At 37.8% G+C, this 22,958-nt stretch overlaps 1 long non-coding RNA gene across 1 annotated transcript in view; it reads left to right on the top strand.

Annotated features, from left to right (window-relative positions):
• The first annotated feature begins 2,711 nt into the window (after nucleotides 1-2,711).
• LOC118762912 overlaps nucleotides 2,712-22,958 on the top strand; it is a 22,456-nt gene continuing 2,209 nt past the window's right edge. Inside the window, exons 1-2 of the long non-coding RNA XR_004998664.1 lie at nucleotides 2,712-2,913; nucleotides 9,438-9,452. This is a non-coding gene — a long non-coding RNA (uncharacterized LOC118762912). The remainder of the gene's footprint in view (nucleotides 2,914-9,437; nucleotides 9,453-22,958) is intronic.

The raw sequence follows: 22,958 nt of genomic DNA, 5'->3' as shown, positions 1-22,958 counted from the left end.
AGATAGATAGATAGATGGATAGAAAGAGAGAGAGAGAGAGAGAGAGAGAGACGCAAACCTGCAAATACGCACTCAGCGTATACACAAAGAGACAGTCAAATAAACGACGCTCACACAAACGGAGACACACAAACACATATTATCATGCACACACACACACACACACACACACACACACACTCAAACGCCTGTTCTATCTTTTATCTTTTACTGGTTTTTGCTCTTAGACTGGGGCCATGCTGGGGCATCGCCTTCAAGAACTTTTTGATCGAATGAATAGAGTCCCAGTACTTATTTTTTTTTCTTTTGTAAGCCTGGTACTTATTCTATCGGTCTCTTGTTGCCGAACCGCTAGGCTACAGGAATATAAACAAGCCAACACCAGTTGTTACACAATAGTGGGAGACAAGCACACACACACACACACACACACACACACGCACACACACACACACACACACACACACACACGCGCACACACACATGCACACACACACAGGCACACACACACATGCAACAGGCTTCTTTTCAGTTTCCGTCTTCCTAATCCACTCACAAAGCTTTGGTCGACCCGAGGCTATTGTTAAAGACACTTGCCTAAGGTGCCACGCTGAAGGACTGAACCCGGAACCATGTGGTTGGGAAGCAAGCCTCTCTCCACACAAACATATGAAAGGTCACACGTACACATCTGCTCAAACGTCTGTCAAAATATTTCTCTCTAATTCTGTTGTGTTTCTTTCTCTCTCTCTCTTCAATTCTTCATCCATGTCTATCACTTCTCTCTTCCTCTCGTTCTCTCTCAATATCTTTTCATTAACTCTTCCTCTTCACTGGTTTCGATCTCTCTCACATACACACGCATACACACACACACATACACACAAGCACGTACATATACACACTCTCCCCCACACATACACATACGCACTGTCCCTCTGCTTTTTTCATTCTCTTCCACCTTCTGCATCTCTTGTTCGCTTACATTCCAGCACCCAAACACACACACACACACACACACACACGCACACACACACGGTACACTACAGCCACAATCTATATACACAGACATGACCATACATATACACGGACATACACTCTATGCTGAACATATACACAAGCTCACACACGCAATAATTCGTACAAACATTTACATACACACACGCGCACACGCACACACACACACAGTCGTAATACATCCAGTTTTTCACAAGCCAAATACACACCCACACACATATACCCCTTCATGCCAACGCACCCATACGCACAAACAGAAACACATACGTACACACACATACATACCCTTCCACACTCATACATACGCATACACACACCGCCTCGCCAACATTGTAATAGAGATGAAATCGTATGAGGTTATCCTACGTGGAATTACGAATTAACTATTTCTACAGAGCAGCTGAATCAAATAGGAATTATTTGGAACTATAATTTTGATTATAAATAAATGACTGAGATTAGTGGAATTTTTCGTTTTCTTTTCGTTCGTTTCTATAACTGATGGAAACGCTCAACATATTAAAAGTTTTGATGCAGACGACAAGACAGTGTTCAATGTTGAAGTAGGCAGCCATACTTCCCGCCACACGCTTTCGTCTCTGAACGTTGCTCTCTTTACACGAACTTATAGACACATCCTAACAAACAAATATACAAATATAGACGCATACATACATACATACATACACACACACACACACACACACACGCTCATACACATACAGGCCTGAACAAACACATGCATAGAATCAATCACACACGCATATATACAGTTATTTATTGTATCTGTATGCATCTACGAGTATTTCAGAGCTCTTGCGCATGCGTATGCGAAAATTAAAAACGTGTACGGTATATTAGCAAATGTATACGCATATGTATGCATGTATATGTATATATTGTTGTTTGTTCGTTCTCGAGACACGCCTGGCTCATAGGACCGGTTTCCCGGTTTCCTTGGCGTATAGGTTGCCCACCTGTACGGGACGCCCGTCCGTCGCAGGTGAGCTGCAAGATGCAGGAGGAAAGAGTGAGAGAAAGTTGTGACGAAAGAGTCAGCAAAAGTTCGCCATTACCTTCTGCCGGAGCCGCGAGGAGCTTAGGTGTTTCGCTCATAAACTCACACATTGCTCGATCTGAGATTCGAACCCACGATCTCTCGACCGCGAGTCCGCTGCTCTAACCACTAGGCCATGTGCCTACACGCAAATATATTCTTATACATATAGTTATACATATACATATATACAGACATGCACTTACACACTTATTTGAAATTCGTCTCAATTCACTGATGTATGTTGTAAAAAATAAAGTGAAATAAAAATAAAAAATAGGCCTTTGGTATATTTGGTGACACTGTTACATTACATATGGCAAACATATCAAGCTCTACATATTTCCAATACATGGATGTTTTGAGCACTTCTGTGCTTTTGCATATCACCAAATAAATACCATAAAAACAGAAGCAAAGGAAATAATTTAGACTTTGTAGATGGCTTCCCCGTGTCATCCTTATATCACTCTTAAGGCCCACAAGTTAAATTTGCATTTGCTCTCCAAATCCAAATGCAGGTTAATCAGAACTTTCATAAATGAATTGGGAACAGTTTTGCAGAAGTATTCTCGACGCAATTACCCTCAAAACTATGAGTGTCACGAGACCAGAACCATCGTTATTATGGTTTGAGAACGGCAAGCATAAGAACATTATGAGTTTGTTTTAAAATTTGAGATTACATAGACAGTATTTTACGTAGAATATGGGTAGTTCCCATGAGCACTATCTTTCGAATTTCTGCCATTTTGGAGTTTCATGGTATCTGAGCTAGGCAGGAATCAACCCCTTTTGCCATCATTCCTATGGCACCTATGACAACGGGTATTGTTTTAGTCTTCAGGTTCCAAATTTTGCCAATTTCTATTTCAAGATCTTTATACTTGCTCAGTTTTCGGTAGGTCTTGACATACATTTATGTTGATTGGGGCACTCATATCAATGAGGAGGCATGGTTTTTGTCTGAAGTCTCTCAATATAATATCTGGCCTATTCGCATCTATCTTTCTGTCAGTTTGAACGGTGAAGTTCCAGAGGAGTGAGAGGTGATCATTTTCAAGTACTGGAGGTGGTTTGTGTTTCCACTTGTATATTCACTAGTTAATTTGCAAAAACTTGCACCTACCCCATGATAAAAACTGTTGATATACTCTGTAGTCGCAAGAAGACTGCACTTGGAGACAACATGATCAATGGTTTCATTTTGTTGTTTACATACACAACATATTGGGCTACTGCTGTTCTTTAATGTGTTAGCCTAGTAGGTTCATAAAGGAAGCGTTGATTTTGGGCTGCTATGATAAACCCTTCTGTTTCTGATTTTAAGCCAGAAGACACTAACCATTGATGGGTAAGCGCTTTGTCAACATCGGCATTATTAGCTCTCTTTAGGTATTTACCATTGAGAGGTTTTTTATTACCATCTATCAGTAAGAATATCTAAGGCAGCAGTTTTGGCACAGGTGTTCATACGCTTAGATTTTTCTGTGCTTGTTTCTAGTACGTCTAATTTTGGGATTTGTTCTATTTGGAATTCACTTAGATATTCCTTTACCGGTTTTGTTACTGAGTATGATGCTTTCTTGTTTTCATGCTTTAAGAGAAGTTTTAAGATCCAGTCATTAGAATTTTTCAGGTAGGTGTTTAGGCCAATTCCAGTTGTAAAAGTCCACGGCCACCCTCTTTTCTTGGCAGGTGAAGTCGTTCTATATCTTTTTTGGGTGGTGTATTCTATGCATTGTCAACAGTTTTCGTATTTTTCTGTCAAGATTACATATTTCAGTAATTGACCAGTTAATGATATTGAAACTGTAAGTCACGATCGGTATGGCTAAAGTATTGATCGCTTCGATCCTGTTTCTTGCATTCAGCTCTGTCTTGAGTATTACCCTTACCCTGCGATAACATTCTCTCCTGATCCTTTGCCTTTTCATTGAATGTTTTCTTCTTCTTCTTCTTCTTCTTCTTCTTCTTCTTCTTCTTCTTCTTCTTCTTCTTCTTCTTCTTCTTCTTCTTCTTCTGCTTCTTCATCATCATCATCATCATCATCATCATCATCATCATCACCACCACCACCTCCACCACCACCACCACCACCTCCACCACCACCACCACCACCACCACTACCGGACGGGAAGGAAGCTTACCTTTGCAAATACTGATAGGGCACAGAAAGTGTGTCTATAGCCAGCTGGAGGAGGTGTCCTCCTGGGGCTACAAACTACAGTAGCACCCACCCTTAGGGGTTAACCATATTCAAATGGCAAATATACGTCACTATATATATATATATATATATATATATATATATATATATATATATATCACCAGCAACTTTAGTAATGTACAGCACTTTTCACCAGCGCAGATGTTAGTTTGAATTCGAATGGTACCAATTATTTCGTCTAGCTGCTTGCAGAGATGCAACTGCAAACAACTTCAATTCACACGACTCCATGACTCCCAGATGTATTAATTTTTATTGATAATTAAAAAAACTTAATCATGATAATAGTAACATAAATTTTGAAGAATTGAGGTGTTTGATTATGGAACTTATTTATATTCCCGACTATGTCTTCCGTATAATTCCATAGTTAGCCATGGCCCCCAGGTCGTTCGGCAGAAAGCGTGTAAAATGTAAAAGGCGGTGAGCTGGCAGAAACGTTAGCACGCCGGGCGAAATGCGTAGCCATATTTCGGCTGCCGTTACGTTCTGAGTTCAAATTCCGCGGAGGTCGACTTTGCCTTTCATCCTTTCGGGGTTGATAAATTAATTACCAGTTACGCACTAGGGTCGATGTAATCGACTTAATACCTATGTCTGTCCTTGTTTGTCCCCTCTATGTTTAGCCCCTTGTGGGTAATAAAGAAATAGGCATTTCGTCTGCCGCTACGTTCTGAGTTCAAATTCTGCAGAGGTCGACTTTGCCTTTCATCCTTTCGGGGTCGATTAAATAAGTACCAGTTACGCACTGGGGTCGATATAATCGACTTAATCCATTTGTCTGTCCTTGTTTGTCCTCTCTGTGTGTAGCCCCTTGTGGGCAGTAAAGAAATAGGTATGGTTAAGATTTTTGCTTCGCAACCTCATTGCTTTAAGATCGATCCTACTGTACGGCCTCGGGTTGACCAAAGTCTTATAAGTTAAATTTGGGAAACGGAAATTGTGTGCAAAGCCTTCAGATGTTTCCACATAGTTTCCCTTCATGGCTGGTAAACTTAACACGTGTTTGTTTTAATAGCAACAACTTGTTACCTTGGGTGCCTGTCGCGAAAGACTTGGGGGCTAAGCCTCTGGTATGGGAATCACTTCCTGGTTGCCTTCAGAGCAGGTGTTACCTGCTTCGAAGACCTGAATAGGGCCATGGGCATTGCCCTTTCTTCCATGGAAAGGTGAAATAAAAATGAGTAGAAATAGCAATAATGGGATCCCTTTTAGGTTTTCATCTATTCTTGGTTGCATTAATAAATGGCTGGATAAATGACAAGATGGACAAATATACGCTTGAACAGAAGAATAAATAGATGGTTATATAAATAGACGACTAGATAAAAATAAATACTGATAAACGGAGAGATAGAACGATTATAAATATATAATCAAATGGAGATAAGTGGGAGGAAAACACGGAAGTTTTGTAATGTAGGAAAGCTGGACGGGAGAAGGAAGCGGGTGAAGACAGACATATTGAAAACAAAAATGAAGGAAAAAACAACAAAAAGAGCAAACAAAACGTAAACATAACAAACATAATAATAAAATGAAAGTGAAGAAGGTAACTTATAGACAAATACAGGAAAGCAGTTCTATTAGATATTGATTGATGCAATGAAAGACCGAAGAAAAGTTAACAAGGTGTAGGTAGGCGCTGGCGGCGGCGATGATGGCGGAGTAGTAATTTGATATCTGGAATAATGATTATACATACGTATATATACATACATACATACATACATACATACATACACATCTGTATATATATGTGTGTGTATGTATATATATATATATATATACACATATACATATATATATAATATTATATATATATATATATATATATATATATATGTATATATATATATATATATTATATATATAGATATATATATATATGTATGTATATGTATATATATGTATATAGTATATATGTATATATATATATATAAGTATGTATGTATATGTATGTATGTATATATATATATATCTATGTATGTATGCATATATATATGTATGTGTGTATGTATGTATATACATACATATACATACACACACATATATATGTATATGTGTGTGTGTGTGTCTGTATGTATATACATACATATACATACACAGACATATACATGTATGTCTATATATGTTTGTGTATATATATATTTATATGTAGCATATACATTATGTTTATATATCTAATAACACACACTCATATCTATATATATATATATCTATATATATATATATATATATATATATTATATATATATATATATATATATATATACATATTTATATATCTATATCTTTACACACATACACACACCACGTACGCACACAATATAATATATCGTTATTATATATACATACACATGTATGAGATATTATATTATATAGATCCATATACATCTATAATTCTATATCTATATCACACACATTCATATATATATATTATCTATATCTATATTATATATATATTATATATATCTATATATATATATATATACATTATATACATATTATATATCTCTATATCTTTACACACACACAAATACGCACGCACGCTCACACATATATATATATATCGTTATATATACATACACATGTATGTATATATATTATATATATCCATATAATCTATATTTATATATCTATATCACACACATTATATATATATATCTATCTATATATATATATATATATATATATATATATATATATATATATATATATATATACATATATACATATTATATATCTATATCTTTACACACACACAAATACGCACGCACGCTCACACACATATATATATATCGTTATATTTATGTGTGTGTGTGTACGTGTGTATGTGTATGCACACACACACTCGCATATATAGATGTATGTACAAATACCCACAGACACACACACACATATATGTATATATATATATCTATGTATGTATGTTGAAGATTTTATATTATAAGATAAAATAGGAAATATAAGTGAAGTTTAATAAGACAAGGACAATCGAGGTTAATGTTATGTTTGATTAGAGGAATATAAGAAATCAATATACTAGGAAGAGAGAGAGAGTGAGAGAGAGAGAGTGAGAGAGAGAGGGAGAGAGGGAGGGAGAGATAGAGGGGAGAGAAAGAGAGAGGGTAGATATCCTATTTATTACATAAATCTATATTAAGACAAACCCAGCGCTGGGGACGGCAGGAGTTGTAAAAAGTCAGCTTTCATGATATTTTTGTTTTTGCAGCAAGCTTTGTGCGTCACCGTTGTTGTACTCACGTACTCATATGTTCTTTATTTTCTATTGGTCGATAAATCAAGTACTTGTGACGTCATGAAGACGATTCAAGAACTTATAAACTCTTCTTTTCCTTTCAGAATTTATCTTTTATCTTTCTTATTATCTTTTATTTGTTTCAGTCATTAGATTGTGCCCAGGCTGGGGCACCGCCTTGAAGAATTTCTAATCGATCGAATCGACCCCAGTACTGATTTTGAAAGCCTGGTACTTATTCTATCTGTCTCTTCTGCTGAACCGCTAAGTTACGGAACGTAAACTCACCAACACCGGTGGCCAAGCGATGGTTGTGGGGACAAATACAGACACAAAGACACACACACACACACACACGCGCGTGCGCGCATGTATAGGTAAAAATTAAGGTGTGTGTGCGTTACATAAATAATATTTTCAGAATTAAATAAAAAGAAGACAAGAAACAGAAAATGTGATATACATACATACATACATACATACATACATACATACATACATACATACATACGACAGGCTTCTTTCAGTTTCCGTCTACCAAATCCACTCACAAGGCTTTGGTCGGCCCGAGGCTATAGTTAAAGACATTTTCCCAAGGAACCCGGAACCATGTGGTGGTAAGCAAGCTACTTACCACACAGCCACTCCTGCGCCTATATATATATATATATATATATATATATATATATATATATATATATAATTCACAAAAACGTAATAAATATACAAAAAAACATACTAAATACACAGGCGAACAGAAAACACAGGTCACAAACTCCTAATCAAACGAAAATAACAACAATTAATAATAATAATAATAATAATAATAATAATAATAATAATAATAATAATAATAATATAGTTGTCAGAGATCATGATGAAAAAAATGCTTTATAATTGATGTATCAATACCAGCAGATGGCAACGTGTCTCTAAAAGAAAGGGAGAAAATTTCAAAATACAAAGACCTGGAAATAGAGGTAACCAGAATGTGGAATCTAAAAACAGAAACAATTCCTATTATAGTAGGTGCATTAGGCATGATAAAAAAATATTCAGACAAATACATAACAAAAACACCAGGACTTACAAACACATATAACATACAGAAAATTGCACTACTAGGCACTGCACACATCCTACGCAGAACTCTTTCCATACAATAACCATCAGAGCATCACAACAAATCACAGCACATACCCAAGGCACACAGAGCTGCGCTCGGTAGTGAAGTGAAAGCACGCTATAAAAACAAAACTACTGAATAATAATAATAATAATAATAATAATAATAATAATAATAATAATAATAATACATATACAACAAAAAGGCCTCTCGTCTCGAGCCCGCCTCGTCCCAAGCCCATCTCATCTTGTTATGTTTTGGTCCCATATCCGGCAAGTTTCTTGCCGGTGCCTCCAGAGTTGAAGAAATATTATCGATAATATCGATAAGGTGTCGTGTGTTGAAACTGAAATCGGATCCAAGGAGTTTAAAAAGGAAATTTCTTTACCATACAACGAAGCACGTAATTATATTACGATAAATATTTATATTTAATTGTAGAAAGACGGTTACTATGGACACGTGATTAGAGCGTTGCGGTAAAGAATCGCAAGACGAGTTCTTTAATTCGAGCCAAACCGTTGGTGACCTTGGAGTAGACCAAGAACGAAGTGGTTGGATGATATCCATAGTTTCAGAATCTAGCCTGAAAGTGTAATGACCTACGGAGGAGGTACCTGGGGACTTTACACCCACAACCCTCTCAGAAATAGTGAGTGGCGTATATGGATGGATGGATGGAATTGTAGACCAGCGAAAGAAATATAGACCAATTAGAAACTCAACAGATTTGAAGGATGACTAGTTCTTTTAATTATTTGTTTTTCCACATTCCCAGTTTTAGTATTTATAGGGATCGATTCAATGAACAATTTATTTTTGTTCCTCGAAAATATTACAGGGAAATATTTTAAGACTTATTTAGAAGAAAGTGGAGGCACATGACCTAGTGGTTAGAGCAGCGGATTCGCGGTCGAGTGATCGCGGGTTCGAATCTCAGTCCGATAGTGTAAATAGCAGGCTTTTAAAAAATAAGTACTTGGGGCTGATTCGTTTGACTAAAGTTCTTCAACGCGGTGCTCTAGCATGGCCGCAGTCTAATAGTAGAAACAAGTAAAAGATAAAAGATTAAAGATATCCAAACAGAGAAACTGGACGATGTAGGGCGCGCGCGCGCGTGTGTGTGCAAAGAAACACACAGAAACATTTTGAGTGAAGCGGTAAACATCGTCGTATATTTATGGACTGATAGTTTTCGATAGAAACTAAACGGAGAAGAATTTATATAAAAAGATGAACGTGTACTTAATATTAGAAATATTTCGAAGAAAAGCAGTAAGTTTCTTATTATATTCATGGGCGGATAGATTTCGATGAAAGCTAAACATCAGAGACTTTATGAACACGCAAACAAACGCGTAAATAAAACATGCGCTACAATACGAACACGCATCCGCATTAGCATAAGCGGACGCATGAGAATGGATCAAAGCACGATATGGAGATATACAGCAGCCAACAAGAGATTCCTATACACATAGATGCAAGAATATATTTAAATATATACACAAGAACTACTGCGTGTGTTCGCGTGTGTATATGAATATTTGCAAATGTGTATGTACACATATATATATATGTATGGGTATGTATGTAAATATGTGTGCGTGTATTAGTTAATATGTTCACCGGGAGTTATTCAGCAAATATGGACGCATGCGCATAAATATACGCACATATGCATGGACGCATAATATTGTTCACGCAAAAGTTCAATGGTCACCAACGTTTTAATCTTCGAATGAGCTGTTACGATTGAAAAAAAAAATATATATATGAATACATTTATTGATTGGATCTTGTTGTCATCATGATGCCGCCCTGGTCGGTGGGAATTCAATAAGATATTGACTGCTTAGTAAAATGTACATTATTCTGCTGCTTCTTTTCCTTCTCAGACCAACTGCGTAATTACTCTAATTGCTATCCTTAATGTCACGCCCAAATATTGCATTGAAAAGAAGGCCTCGACAATACAGCTGAATACGTCTGTGTTTGGCATGAAGAGATGCGAAAATTACGGCAACCCATTAACCTTCAAGATTGTAAAGTATTTTGCTCACTATGACGCCATCTATGAACTAGTAATCAGTTGTTCCCCTTTATTTTCTTCCGATGTCAAAATCCTTGGTCGCACGCTATGACATTAGACTATTCCCCAGAACCTGAGTCAGTTTGATAGTCGGGTTAAATATATGCATACCGCCCGATGGGCATCTAAACAAGTGCCATTTGGTTCTGACACGAAAAGAAGCTTAATGCACTCTGTTTTGGGGTAGTTCTCTCTATTGTGTTCAATTCACGCCATCAATGGCTTTCTCAAATTAAATAGTTCTGCAATGCGTGTATTATATTCAGTATTCAAGAATACAAAATAGGCTGTGGATTACTATACACTGCAAAATAGAAAGAAGGGAAATAAAGAAAAGTTTTTATGGATATCAATATAAATTACAGATTATGCATTTATGTGTATATATAAGCATAAACAAACACAGACACATACAGACGCGCATGCGCACACGTATTATTTACAAATTTACAAATTTCTCACCAATAGAAAAAGTGCCGGTTTCCAACTCAGGAACAAGATGCTCTCAGAGGAATTTAGAAAACATCAACTAGATAGTCCATACATGTGTGTATCTGTACAAGTATGTCCCTGCGTATGCGTGCGCTGGTCTGCATGCTCTCACTCATGTATATGCATACATACGTATATTTGCATATGTTCCATTAACAGGATGTAAATGTAATTTTTAATTAGCTGCGTACATTTGGATTGGTGAAACCAAATTTCTCAAGATTGATGCTGCAGCAGTTACTTACATACACATATGCTCCATAAATCCCAGGTATAAATCTATAGTTAAGCTCTGGACGTTGCATAAGCAAATATTCTTTTCTACTCTAGGCACAAGGCCTAGGGAGGGGGAGCAGTCGATTAGATCCACCCAGTACGCAACTGGTACTTAATTTATCGACGCCGAAAGGATGAAAGGCAAAGTCGACCTCGGCAGAATTTGAACTCAGAACGTAGCGGCAGACGAAATACCTATATCTTTACTAACCACAAGGGGCTAAACACACAGGATGAACAAGGACAGACAAACGGATTAAGTCGATTATATCGACCCCCAGTGCGTAACTGGTACTTATTTAATCGACCCCGAAAGGATGAAAGGCAAAGTCGACTTCGACGGAATTTGAACTCAGAACGTAGCGGCAGACGAAATACTTATTTCTTTACTACCCACAAGGGGCTAAAAACAGAGGGGACAGAATTTGAACTCAGAACGTAGCGGCAGACGAAATACCTATTTCTTTACTACCCACAAGGGGCTAAAAACAGAGAGAACAAACAAGGACAGACAGACGGATTAAGTCGATTACATCGACCCCAGTGCGTAACTGGTACTTAATTTATCGACCCCGAAAGGATGAAAGGCAAATTCGACCTCGGCGGAATTTGAACTCACAACGTTACGGCAGCCGAAATACCGCAAAGTATTTCGCCGGTGCGCTAACGTTTCTGCCAGCTCCGCTAACGTTTCTTCAGCATGAGCAAACATTATATCAGTCCAGCATTCATGTTTTCTTTTTCTTAACATTATGCTAACATCTGCTGGACAGCCACAGCATACTACAGTACACACGTTCTTTTAAATGTCCCACGTCATTATCTGTCCCTTTTACAGAATTTTCATCTGGAAAATTCCACCGATAATCTTTCATATTGTGGATGAGTATGTCCTCCATACAACTATAACTTCGTATATTTTGATTTTCAGAACAATACTTTCGACCGACTTTAGGTCTGAGGCAATTATATTTCATAAGCAAAGTGATGGCATATAAAAAAAACTATTTAGGATGTGGCTAACATTTTTGGTGTTCATTCTATAGGGTCTGCATCAGTTGTCACCTCTACGTGTTTTACCTGCACTCGTATTCCTTTTGTGCTTCAAGTATTCAGGTGTTATTTCTTGTTTCTGGATTGCAAAGATATGCTCTTCAAAGCATAGGAGAATGTTGTTTAAGATAGATTACACTGGTTAGTTACGCTACTGTCACTCTGACAGCATAGCTATGCCCAAGCTTACTGAGTAGATGAAAACCTTTCAGATGATGTTCTGTCGCAGTAAAGGTGTCAAACTTCAGTAGCCCTGTATCCCTGGTCATTTGCCGGGGAGCGAAATTTTTTTCCTACGAGGGTTCTGGACCCCAGTAAAGAACTCATTTGCATACAGCCAATCAGAGCAGGGCCACCTTTATCCTTTCTTCCTTCCTAGTCCGCACCGTGCATTCCTTACTCGTTCCGTCTCTACTGACAGACAGCAACTTCTCTGTCCTCTAACTACCTGTCGGGCAAACGAATAAATATATGTAAATAATATTTTTTCCTTCTTGGTGTTAATCTTTAGATGCTTTCTGACGTTGGCACAATAATACATTTGCCCAAACTGAATTGCTGGAGTTATTTCATTTTTTCCAGAAAAACGTTTTTAAAAAGTTATACAGGTTTAAAGGTGGCTCTGCTCTGATTGGCTGTATGCAAATGAGTTCATTACTGAGGTCCGGAACTTTCGTGGGTAAAAAATTTTCGCTGCCGGGGAATGTAGTAGCTATTAGTAGATGCTGAAAGGATATGATGCGACCTTTAAGGGCTGAGTCAGTTTTAAGTCTCTATCTTCTTGTTTTCATTTTAGGCAGTGGTTGTCAATAATACTGTTGATGTGGAAATTTCTGGTGGTGGTTAATTTCTGTTCCCGTCTCATTTGTCTTTTCTTATCTAGTGGTTCAACTGAGTAACATAATTCTTGGCATGATACTGCTACAACAAACATTTATTGCTAGCTGATAACTGGTTTCGCTCTTCTTATTTCTTTATTGCCCACAAGGGGCTAAACATAGAGGGGACAAACAAGGACAGACAAACGGATTAAACCGATGAGATCGACACCAGTGCGTAACTGGTACTTAATTTATCGACCCCGAAAGGATGAAAAGCAAAGTCGATCTCGGCGGAATTTGAACTCAGAACGTAACGGCAGACGAAATACGGCTACGCATTTCACCCGGCGTGCTAACGTTTCTGCCAGCTCGTCGCCTTCGCTGTTTCTGCCGGCTCGCCTGCTTTCGCTGTTCTTTTTTTGCATAAATGCTACCATGAGACACATTTTCATCCATCTCAGTATTCTTATTGACCACCAGAGAAATACTATGACTATTGGTAACAATGTTATGGACTAGCTGATAGTTATTTTCCTCTTTTTCAATCATAAATGAATATTTACTCTATTCAAACTCAATTTCTTTTACCCTTTCACTATATCGTAATCAATTCAAGCCTCTTTTTCATACAATCCATTACTTAGGGATATACTTTCAGCTCGTTAACAAAGAAACAATGTTTGAATTTATCTCTTCCTGTAAGTTATCACCCAGATTTTAGATTTTCACAACAGAAAGAGTAACGGTTCGCAGCTAGTGTTAAACATCAATTTAAATAGATGTCTCCTTCGAACATATTCCTGCATTCTTCTACATTTTCAGACATAATGCAACCACATCTTGCATTTGATATCATGTTGATGTCTCAGTACGGATCCACGCTGTCGTGGCCTTGATTATAGTTTCTGGAGATTTAGCAAGTCGAAAGGGCTCTCAAGTTTATATGTGTGAATCTATGTTAATATGTACAAACACAGGGTATATATATGTATGCATGAAAATATCCATCCATCCATCCATCCATCCATCCATCCATCCATCCTTCCTTCCTTCCTTCCTTCCTTCCTTCCTTCCTTCCTTCTTCTTCTTCTTCTTCTTCTTCTTCTTCTTCTTCTTCTTCTTCTTCTTCTTTAAACAATGTAGTTAGACGCTGTTTCTTTTCTGTGAGATTCAAAAGTACTCAATCCCACTCTTACAGACTTTCATATAGTGTTCATTGAATAAATATAACTCATCCACTTATACTAGTTTCAAATTTTGGCACAAGGCCAGCAATTTTTGGAGGAGGGGTTAGGTCGATTACCTCGACCACAATATTCAACCGGCATTTATTTTATCGACTCCGAGAGGACGAAAGGTAAAGTCAGCCACGGCGGAATTTGAACTCAGAATGTAAAATGTCTGTTTCTTTACTACCCACAACGGGCTAAACACAGAGGGGACAAACAAGGACAGACAAACGGATTAAGTCGATTACATAGCCCAGTGCGTAACTGCTACTTAATTTATCGACCTCGAAAAGATAAAAGGTAAAGTCGACCTCGGCGGAATTTGAACTCAGAACGTAACGACAGACGAAATACCTATTTCTTTACTACCCACAAGGGGCTAAACACACAGGACAAACAAGGACAGACAAACGGATTAAGTCGATTACATCGATCCCAGTACGTAAATGGTACTTAATTTATCGACCCCGAAAGGATGAAAGGCAAAGTCGACCTCGGCGGAATTTGAACTCAGAACGTAACGGCAGACGAAATACGGCTACGCATTTCGCCCGGCGTGCTAACGTTTCTGCCAGCTCGCCGCTTTATACCTACCCACTTATATTACCAGTTTTGCTTTATCGTTCAATCGGTTTTCTTTTCATGAAACGTGAAATCAATTCCAAGCATGGATTTGAAATCAGAACGCAGAGAAATGAGCATTCTAGCCAAATCACAATTCTCGTTTGGAATATATATTTCTTTATTACCCACAAGGGGCTAAATACAGATGGGACAGACAAGGACAGACAAACAGATTAAGTTGATTACATCGACTCCAGTGCGTAACTGGTACTTAATTTATCGACCCCAAACGGATGAAAGGCAAAGTCGACCTCGATGGAATTTGAACTCGGTACGCAACGACGGACGAAATACGGCTACGCATTTCGCCCGGCGTGCTATCGTTTCTGCCAGTTCGCCACCTTATATCTACCGACTTATATTATTAGTTTTCTTTTATCATTCAATCGGTTTTTCTTTTCATGAAACGTGAAATCAATTCCAAACATGGATTTGAAATCAGAACGCGGGGAAATGAGATTTCTAGCCAAATCGCAATTCTTGTTTGGAATATAGACTAGAAGAAACACGAGAAAATAGAATATAAAATACGAACATGTAAATTCCGACCAACTGCTAAATAACTCAATCACTAAGTATTAATTGCTGTTTCGAATCTGAAACCCGTCGTTAATCCCGATTATCTCATTATTTATTCAAGGTACAAATTGAAACACGTAACCGTACGGTCAAAATCTCATTTAAAGCATTGCTTGTACCATCAATATAGGTGTTAATTAGAAACAGAACCGTTCGGTTATGTTGTAAGAAAGTTTACTTTCTTATGATCGAGAGAAATTCGTGCGGATGAAGCAATCATCTCTAGGATTATGTTCGGCGTTCACTACGAAGATAACGAGAAACCGTGCAGAATATATGAACAGCCTTCATAATTTTTCATCGCCGAGAAGGGATTTGTGGCTTTACGGTGGTGATGCTTTTCAAAGAGGCTAGTGTGGTCAAATCTTAACTGACCAGTTTTGAATCACGTCACAGACGGCTTAAAGGATAAGGCAACGAACTTCATGTCATTGTAAGCTGGTACAATAGGACAATAGTTTTTTTCTCTCCTTTCCTCCATACTGTTCTGTTTATCTATTACGTATTATCAACTGTCGTATATATATTATCTCTTTCCTTCTCTCACCGGAATAATGCAAAAATAAAACAAAAAAAAAAAGAAGATAAATGATAGCAAAGAAAATAAAATCATTGTGAGCCAATGATTCAGGCAGTCACTTGACCATCACTGTTTCTAATGTTATAGCAGTTTGGATGGTATTTTAAATTTCCGACTTAACACGGACCGAGCTTTGTTATTTAAAATTCGATAGGATAAATCGTGTAGGGTGAAAGCTATTGTATTCAAAGCAGGAAAGCAACGAGCAGCTTTGTCGATATATACATACCAATGCAGATGTATGCATACAAATGCATACGCATGCGCAAACATAATCTTACTTTCCCTTTCTGTTAAAATACAGGCAACATCTGAATACTTAAAATAAACTCTAGAAGTATTAGCTATCGTTGAAAAAGATAGGGAGCGCTCTAGGCGCTCTCTCGACATGCTAACATAGCAGCAAACTCACCCTCGAATCAGACCTTGCTATCTTCAAATAGAAAACATGTAAAGTGATCATACATACCATGAATAACTAGAAAATAAAAACAGACAGAATGGTCATAACTGGAATGTCTTTTGATCATAGCTCTGCTAGACTAGTACTAAGCTAGAACTAAACAATATAAACAACTGTAGGCGTAGGAGTGGCTGTGTGGTAAGTAGCTTGCTTCCCAACCATATGGTTCCAGGTTCAGTCCCACTGCGTGATACCTTGTCCCCCCCCCAACATCGCTTGACAACCGATGCTGGTGTGTTTACGTCCCCGTAACTTAGCGGTTCGGCAAAAGAGACCGATATAATAAGTACTAGGCTTGCAAAGAATAAGTTCTGGGGTCGATTTGCTCGACTAAAGGCGGTGCTCCAGCATGGCCATAGTCAAATGACTGAAACAAGTAAAAGAGAGTAAAGAGTAAAGAGAGAGAGGCACAACTACAAGAATAGGTTAATACCGAAAGAAAAAAGTGCTTAGATAGATTGAAAGTAAAGGAAAAGTGGAGGGAAACAGAAGAAATTAATGTTTTATGTACGTACAAAAGTGGAGGTACATGGCGTAGGCGTTATATCTGTGGATTCGCGGTCGAGGGATCGCGGGTTCGAATCTCAGACCGGGAGATGTGTGTGTTTATAAGCAAAAGGCCTAAGCTTCTCACGGCTCTGGCTGGATGTAATGGCAAAACTTCTGCTGACTTTTTCGCCACAACTTTCTCTCACTCTTTCCTCCTGCATCTAGCAGCTCACCTGTGACGGACCGGTGTCCCGTCCAAGTGGGGTATCTATACGCCATTGAAACCGGGAAACCGGCCCTTATGAGCCAAGCGTGGCTCGAGAAGGAACAAACAGTAACATGCGTACAAAAACAACACCATACGGAAAATTACAAGATGAAAACTAATCATATTTCTTTTATATTATATATGAAGAAATCCTTCCTTTCCGTTAAATTTCTTCACGTTAAAGTTATGTCGTAACTCCGAGTACCGTAAATCCTCGAGTATAGTCCGCCCTTGAGTATAATACGCAAGGGACTTTTAGGGGGCTGTACCTCTAACTTGAGTCAATATAACATCCTTGGTCTATAAAACTGTATATAGTAACCTCCTTTATTATTATTGTATATATAACATAATAGAAACTTGTAGTTTTTTTGTGCATTTTGTTTGCAGAAAATAAAGAAATAACAGTAATAACATTTAATAAATGTTGCTTATTGCAAGTTATGGATGATTCTTTTATGGCTTCATTGCTTTCAGGCTTAGCTTAAGGTATTTTCGCGCCCGACATCACAAAATGTCTCAATAAAAAATTCTGGACAACAAATAGAGACTCAGACATTGCTAAGAAAATAATTTTCATTTTTAACCTCGTATATAGTACGCACTAGGGATTTTGACCTTTAAATTTTGGGAGAAAATGCGGATTATACTCGAGGATTTATGGTAATTTATAATCATGCGCATTTATCCGTTCAACTCAAGAAGTGTATTCGTCTGCTCGAAACTACATGTCGAGTGTGTGTGTGTGTGTGTGTGTGTTTGTGTGTGTATGTATGTGTGTATGACATAATCTTAGCTATGCAAATTTGCATCAAAGTAACCTATAAAGATTTGTGCTTCCAGCCTAAAGCTGTATTGTGCGCATGTCTGTTTTGTACCACAACACACACATATACATATATATTTCTTTATTGCCCACAAGGGGTTAAACACAGAGGGGACAAACAAGGACAGGCAAACGGATTAAGTCGATTACATCGACCCTAGTGCGTAACTGGTACTTTATTTATCGACCCCGAAAGGATGAAAGGCAAAGTCGACCTCGGCGGAATTTGAACTCACAACGTAACGACAGACGAAATACGGCTCCGCATTTCGCCCGGCGTGCTAACGTTTCTGCCTGCTTACGCAATACGAGACTGATGACCTGCTATACCCTCTATGCACATAGTTATACTCACACATATACACAGACACAGACACATCAAGTTATACGGGGACACACACACACACACTTACACACACACACATATATATATACACGCATAGACATAAATACGCGTGCCCTTTTTTGTATACGTCAGTACTGGCTTCCCCACTCCCTCTATATTGCACAAATGTAATTCTTTTTTTTTGCCAATAAAAATTGCATTCGAGGCTCCGATGAAGCTTTAGGCACTCAACTATGAGACCATTGCATCTTATTGCAGAAGAAACATCAGTAAGCTAACGAAATTCATAACATAACCATCGTTTTCCCCATGTCATCTCTTTTTCTTATAAATATATGTATATATGACATAATCTTAGTTATCTAAATTCGTCTAACGTATGAAACTTTGCCTTTCCAACTATATATATATAATATATATATATATATATATATATATATATATATATATATATATATATATGTATATATATATATGCATATATGCATATGCATATATATATATATATATATTTGCATATGCATATATATATGTATATGCATGCATTCATGCAGATATCTATATATATGCATATATGTATGCATATATATATTCGCCAAGATAAATATTTAAACCACCTGATGAATGACTGTAACTCGAAAATTTAAAGAAATTAACAGCCATGAAACGATCGTAGTGATATATTAATTATATTTTGTTATATATTTAAATAATATAAATTAAATAATCTTATGTATTGGCTTAAGTTTTTCATTGTATGATTTGCGTAATAGTGGTTTTGTCTCTAATTTAATATAATATATATATATATTATATATATATATATATTATATATATATATATATATATATATATATATGTATATATATACATGTATATATATGAATAACCGACTTAAGTGAATTATCTAATCATTGTTATCTTGTCTGTGACTGAGTATTCCACAGACAAATTGTCTCTTATAGTATTCCTGAGAAAGAATCAACGTGACACAACATGTGTCAAGGTCGGTCCCTTGAACTATGAGTACAATCCACAGGACGAGCTTCCACACATTGTCCCCCGACAAAGCCACATTTCATAGGACCGCTGTCAATGAAACACTAATTCGATACTATAACTAGTGGGATGGAAGCACTCCATCGGTTACGACGACGAAGGTTCCGGTTGATCCGAATCAACGGAACAGCCTGCTCGTGAATTTAACGTGTAAGTGGCTGAGCACTCCACAGACACGTGTACCCTTAACGTAGTTCTCGGGGATATTCAGCGTGACACAGAGAGTGACAGGGCCGGTCCTTTGAAATACAGGTACAACAGAAACAGGAAGTAAGAGTGAGAGAAAGTTGTGGTGAAAGAGTACAGCAGGGATCACCACCATCCCCTGCCGGAGCCTCGTGGAGCTTTAGGTGTTTTCGCTCAATAAACACTCACAACGCCCGGTCTGGGAATCGAAACCGCGATCCTATGACCGCGAGTCCGCTGCCCTAACCACTGGGCCATTGCGCCTCCCTATAACTAGTATTTATTTTATGACTAATTATGGGATTAAATTCGCGGAATTAGATGGTAATTGTGTTATCAGGAAATAAAGTTCTCACTAACAACAATTATTAACCGCACTAAAACATGATGAGGAGAAACGCAATAGTGATGTGGACATGCCGAAACACAACCAATCCATTACCCACTGGAATGCTCCTGGGGTTTTCTGCGGGCATATCGGCCAGTCTGGGAACAATAGAATATGCTATGAGGTTGGTGGAGGTGCAGCAGACGGAGTCTGTGGTGTAGAAGAGGTATGGACGAGAGGGCTACGGAGGGTACGCCTGAGGGAGGGTATGGGTGTTACGGGGAAGAACGGGAGGAGGCATTGTAGGATTGAAGGCGGCGGAAGAGGCGGAATATGGTGCATTGTTGGGATGGTAGATGAGAGGAAAGGGAGTTCGATGAGAGTCCGGACGCGAGGCGTAGGGGCTAAAGAACAATGAACGGTATGGCCGCCGGGGAGGGAAAGATAGATAAGGGAGGGAGAGTAACGACGATGGAGGAAGAGGTAGTCCATATGTTGGACTTGCGTTACTGCTGCAGAAGCACAGGAGACGAAGGAACTAGAAGAGATGGAGCACTTGGCGTAGGTGGGGCGAGAGAGAGAGAGAAGTGGCACCGAAACAATCGTCGATATAACATATTTAGAGTTCTGGAGTTGGGAAGTGAACTGGAAGAAGATCCGTAGCTTAAGAAGCCAACAAGTAAATTAACATAGTTGGGACCCACCCGCGTTCCCATGATCACTCCTGTTAACTATCTATTTCGCTCTCTCTCTCCCTCTCTCTCTCTCTCTCTCTATATATATATATATATATATATATACGCACACGCACACATGTACATACGTACACACACACACACACACACACACACATATATATGTAGATATAGATAGGGAGTAGGAATAACTTTTTAAAACACGAAAACACGATTTTAATCCAAGATTTTATAGTTTTATTCAATAGTTTTTAGAGTCCTTAATGTTTCGTTTGGAACAATAAATTTCGAAAAATCCATTTCAATCAAGACTTTCCCATTAACTTCTGCCTGAAATAATCTACGTTGCGGTTGATATTGTTTTTTTCCTTTTCTCTTCCTAAATAAAGTCATGGCAAAGCCGTTCTCTTTCTTAGTTTCTGTTACACACACACACACACACACACACACACCACACACACACACACACCACACACACACACACACACACACACACAATGGCGTAAACGCTTGTGTTTAAAAACAAGAGAGAAAGTACTCAATGCAAGAGTATAGTTTATGGATTTTAATTTGTAGCTAACTTTTTTACAAGTTACAGCTAGAAATTTCACGTTCTCCATGTTCAGGCAAGTCACGTTGCAATGTGTTCTGTAACAGAATCAAAATTAAGCACTCTCTCTCTCCCTTTCTCTCTCGCTATATCTATCTATCTATCTATCTATCTATCTATCTATCTATCTATCTATCTATCTATCTATCTATCTATCTATCTATCTATCTATCTATCTATCTATCTATCTATGTGTATGTATGATGTCGCAACTCATTTCTACAGCCGAGGGAACTGGAACAATGTGAAGTAAAGTGTCTTGCTCAAGAACACAACCCACTACACGGATCCGGGAATCGAACTCACTATCTCATGGTTGCACGTCTGAGGCTCTAACCACTGAGCCATGCCCCGTCACTGGGTTCATGCATACATACTTACATACATACATGCATGCATACATACATGCATGCATACATACACACACATATATATATAAGGTTCATACACACATAATTCATAATTACCTGCATACTGTACCAGAAAAGACCCCAATAAAGTGTAAGCATAACAGACCTGATAAAGTGATTTAGGATAGAGAAGAGAAACTGTGCACAGTTATGGAAATTAGTTGCCTAGCGGATGTTAGCATGAAGCTGAAGATCAGTGAAAAAGAGAACACCTACGCTGAACTATTATTCTATTCTATTCAGATTACAAGTTCAGGTTTATACCTGTAATTATTGGGGCCCTGGGATATGTAACACACTGCCTAAGTAGCAATCTTGAGAAATTAGGCGTCTTGAAACCAGAAAGGAGAAAGCTGATTCGAAGACTACAGATCCAATCCATCACTGAAACTGTAAAAATTTGTAAAACTTTCCAGAAGTTTTATCATTTAAATATATATGAGCTTGTCTAGATATGCAACTATATGTAAGAGAATACATACATAAAGCAAAGCATACAAATATACATACATACATACATACATACATACATACATACATACATACATACATACATACATACATACATACATACATACATATATACAAAAAAGTACCCTGTTGTTGCTGTTGAAATGCCAATGAAGGAACCTTGAATCTAGGTTAGAAACCAGTTCTTTCTCTATTGGCAAGAAATTTTGAAATAAAACTGAACAATGATATACACACATACATATACATACATATTCACACACACGCACACACACATATTGACCGCTGGCCACTAAAGCATTTTAAATTCTCTCTCTGTTTATTTTCTCGTGTTCCTTTCTGCTGAAGAGCGTAGGTTCGAAACGTAAA

The sequence above is a fragment of the Octopus sinensis genome, linkage group LG4 (assembly GCF_006345805.1).
Source record: "Octopus sinensis linkage group LG4, ASM634580v1, whole genome shotgun sequence".
Taxonomy (NCBI): Eukaryota; Metazoa; Mollusca; class Cephalopoda; order Octopoda; family Octopodidae; genus Octopus; species Octopus sinensis.
The sequence above is the reverse complement of the archived record's forward strand: the minus strand, read 5'-3'. Positions and strand labels throughout refer to the sequence as shown.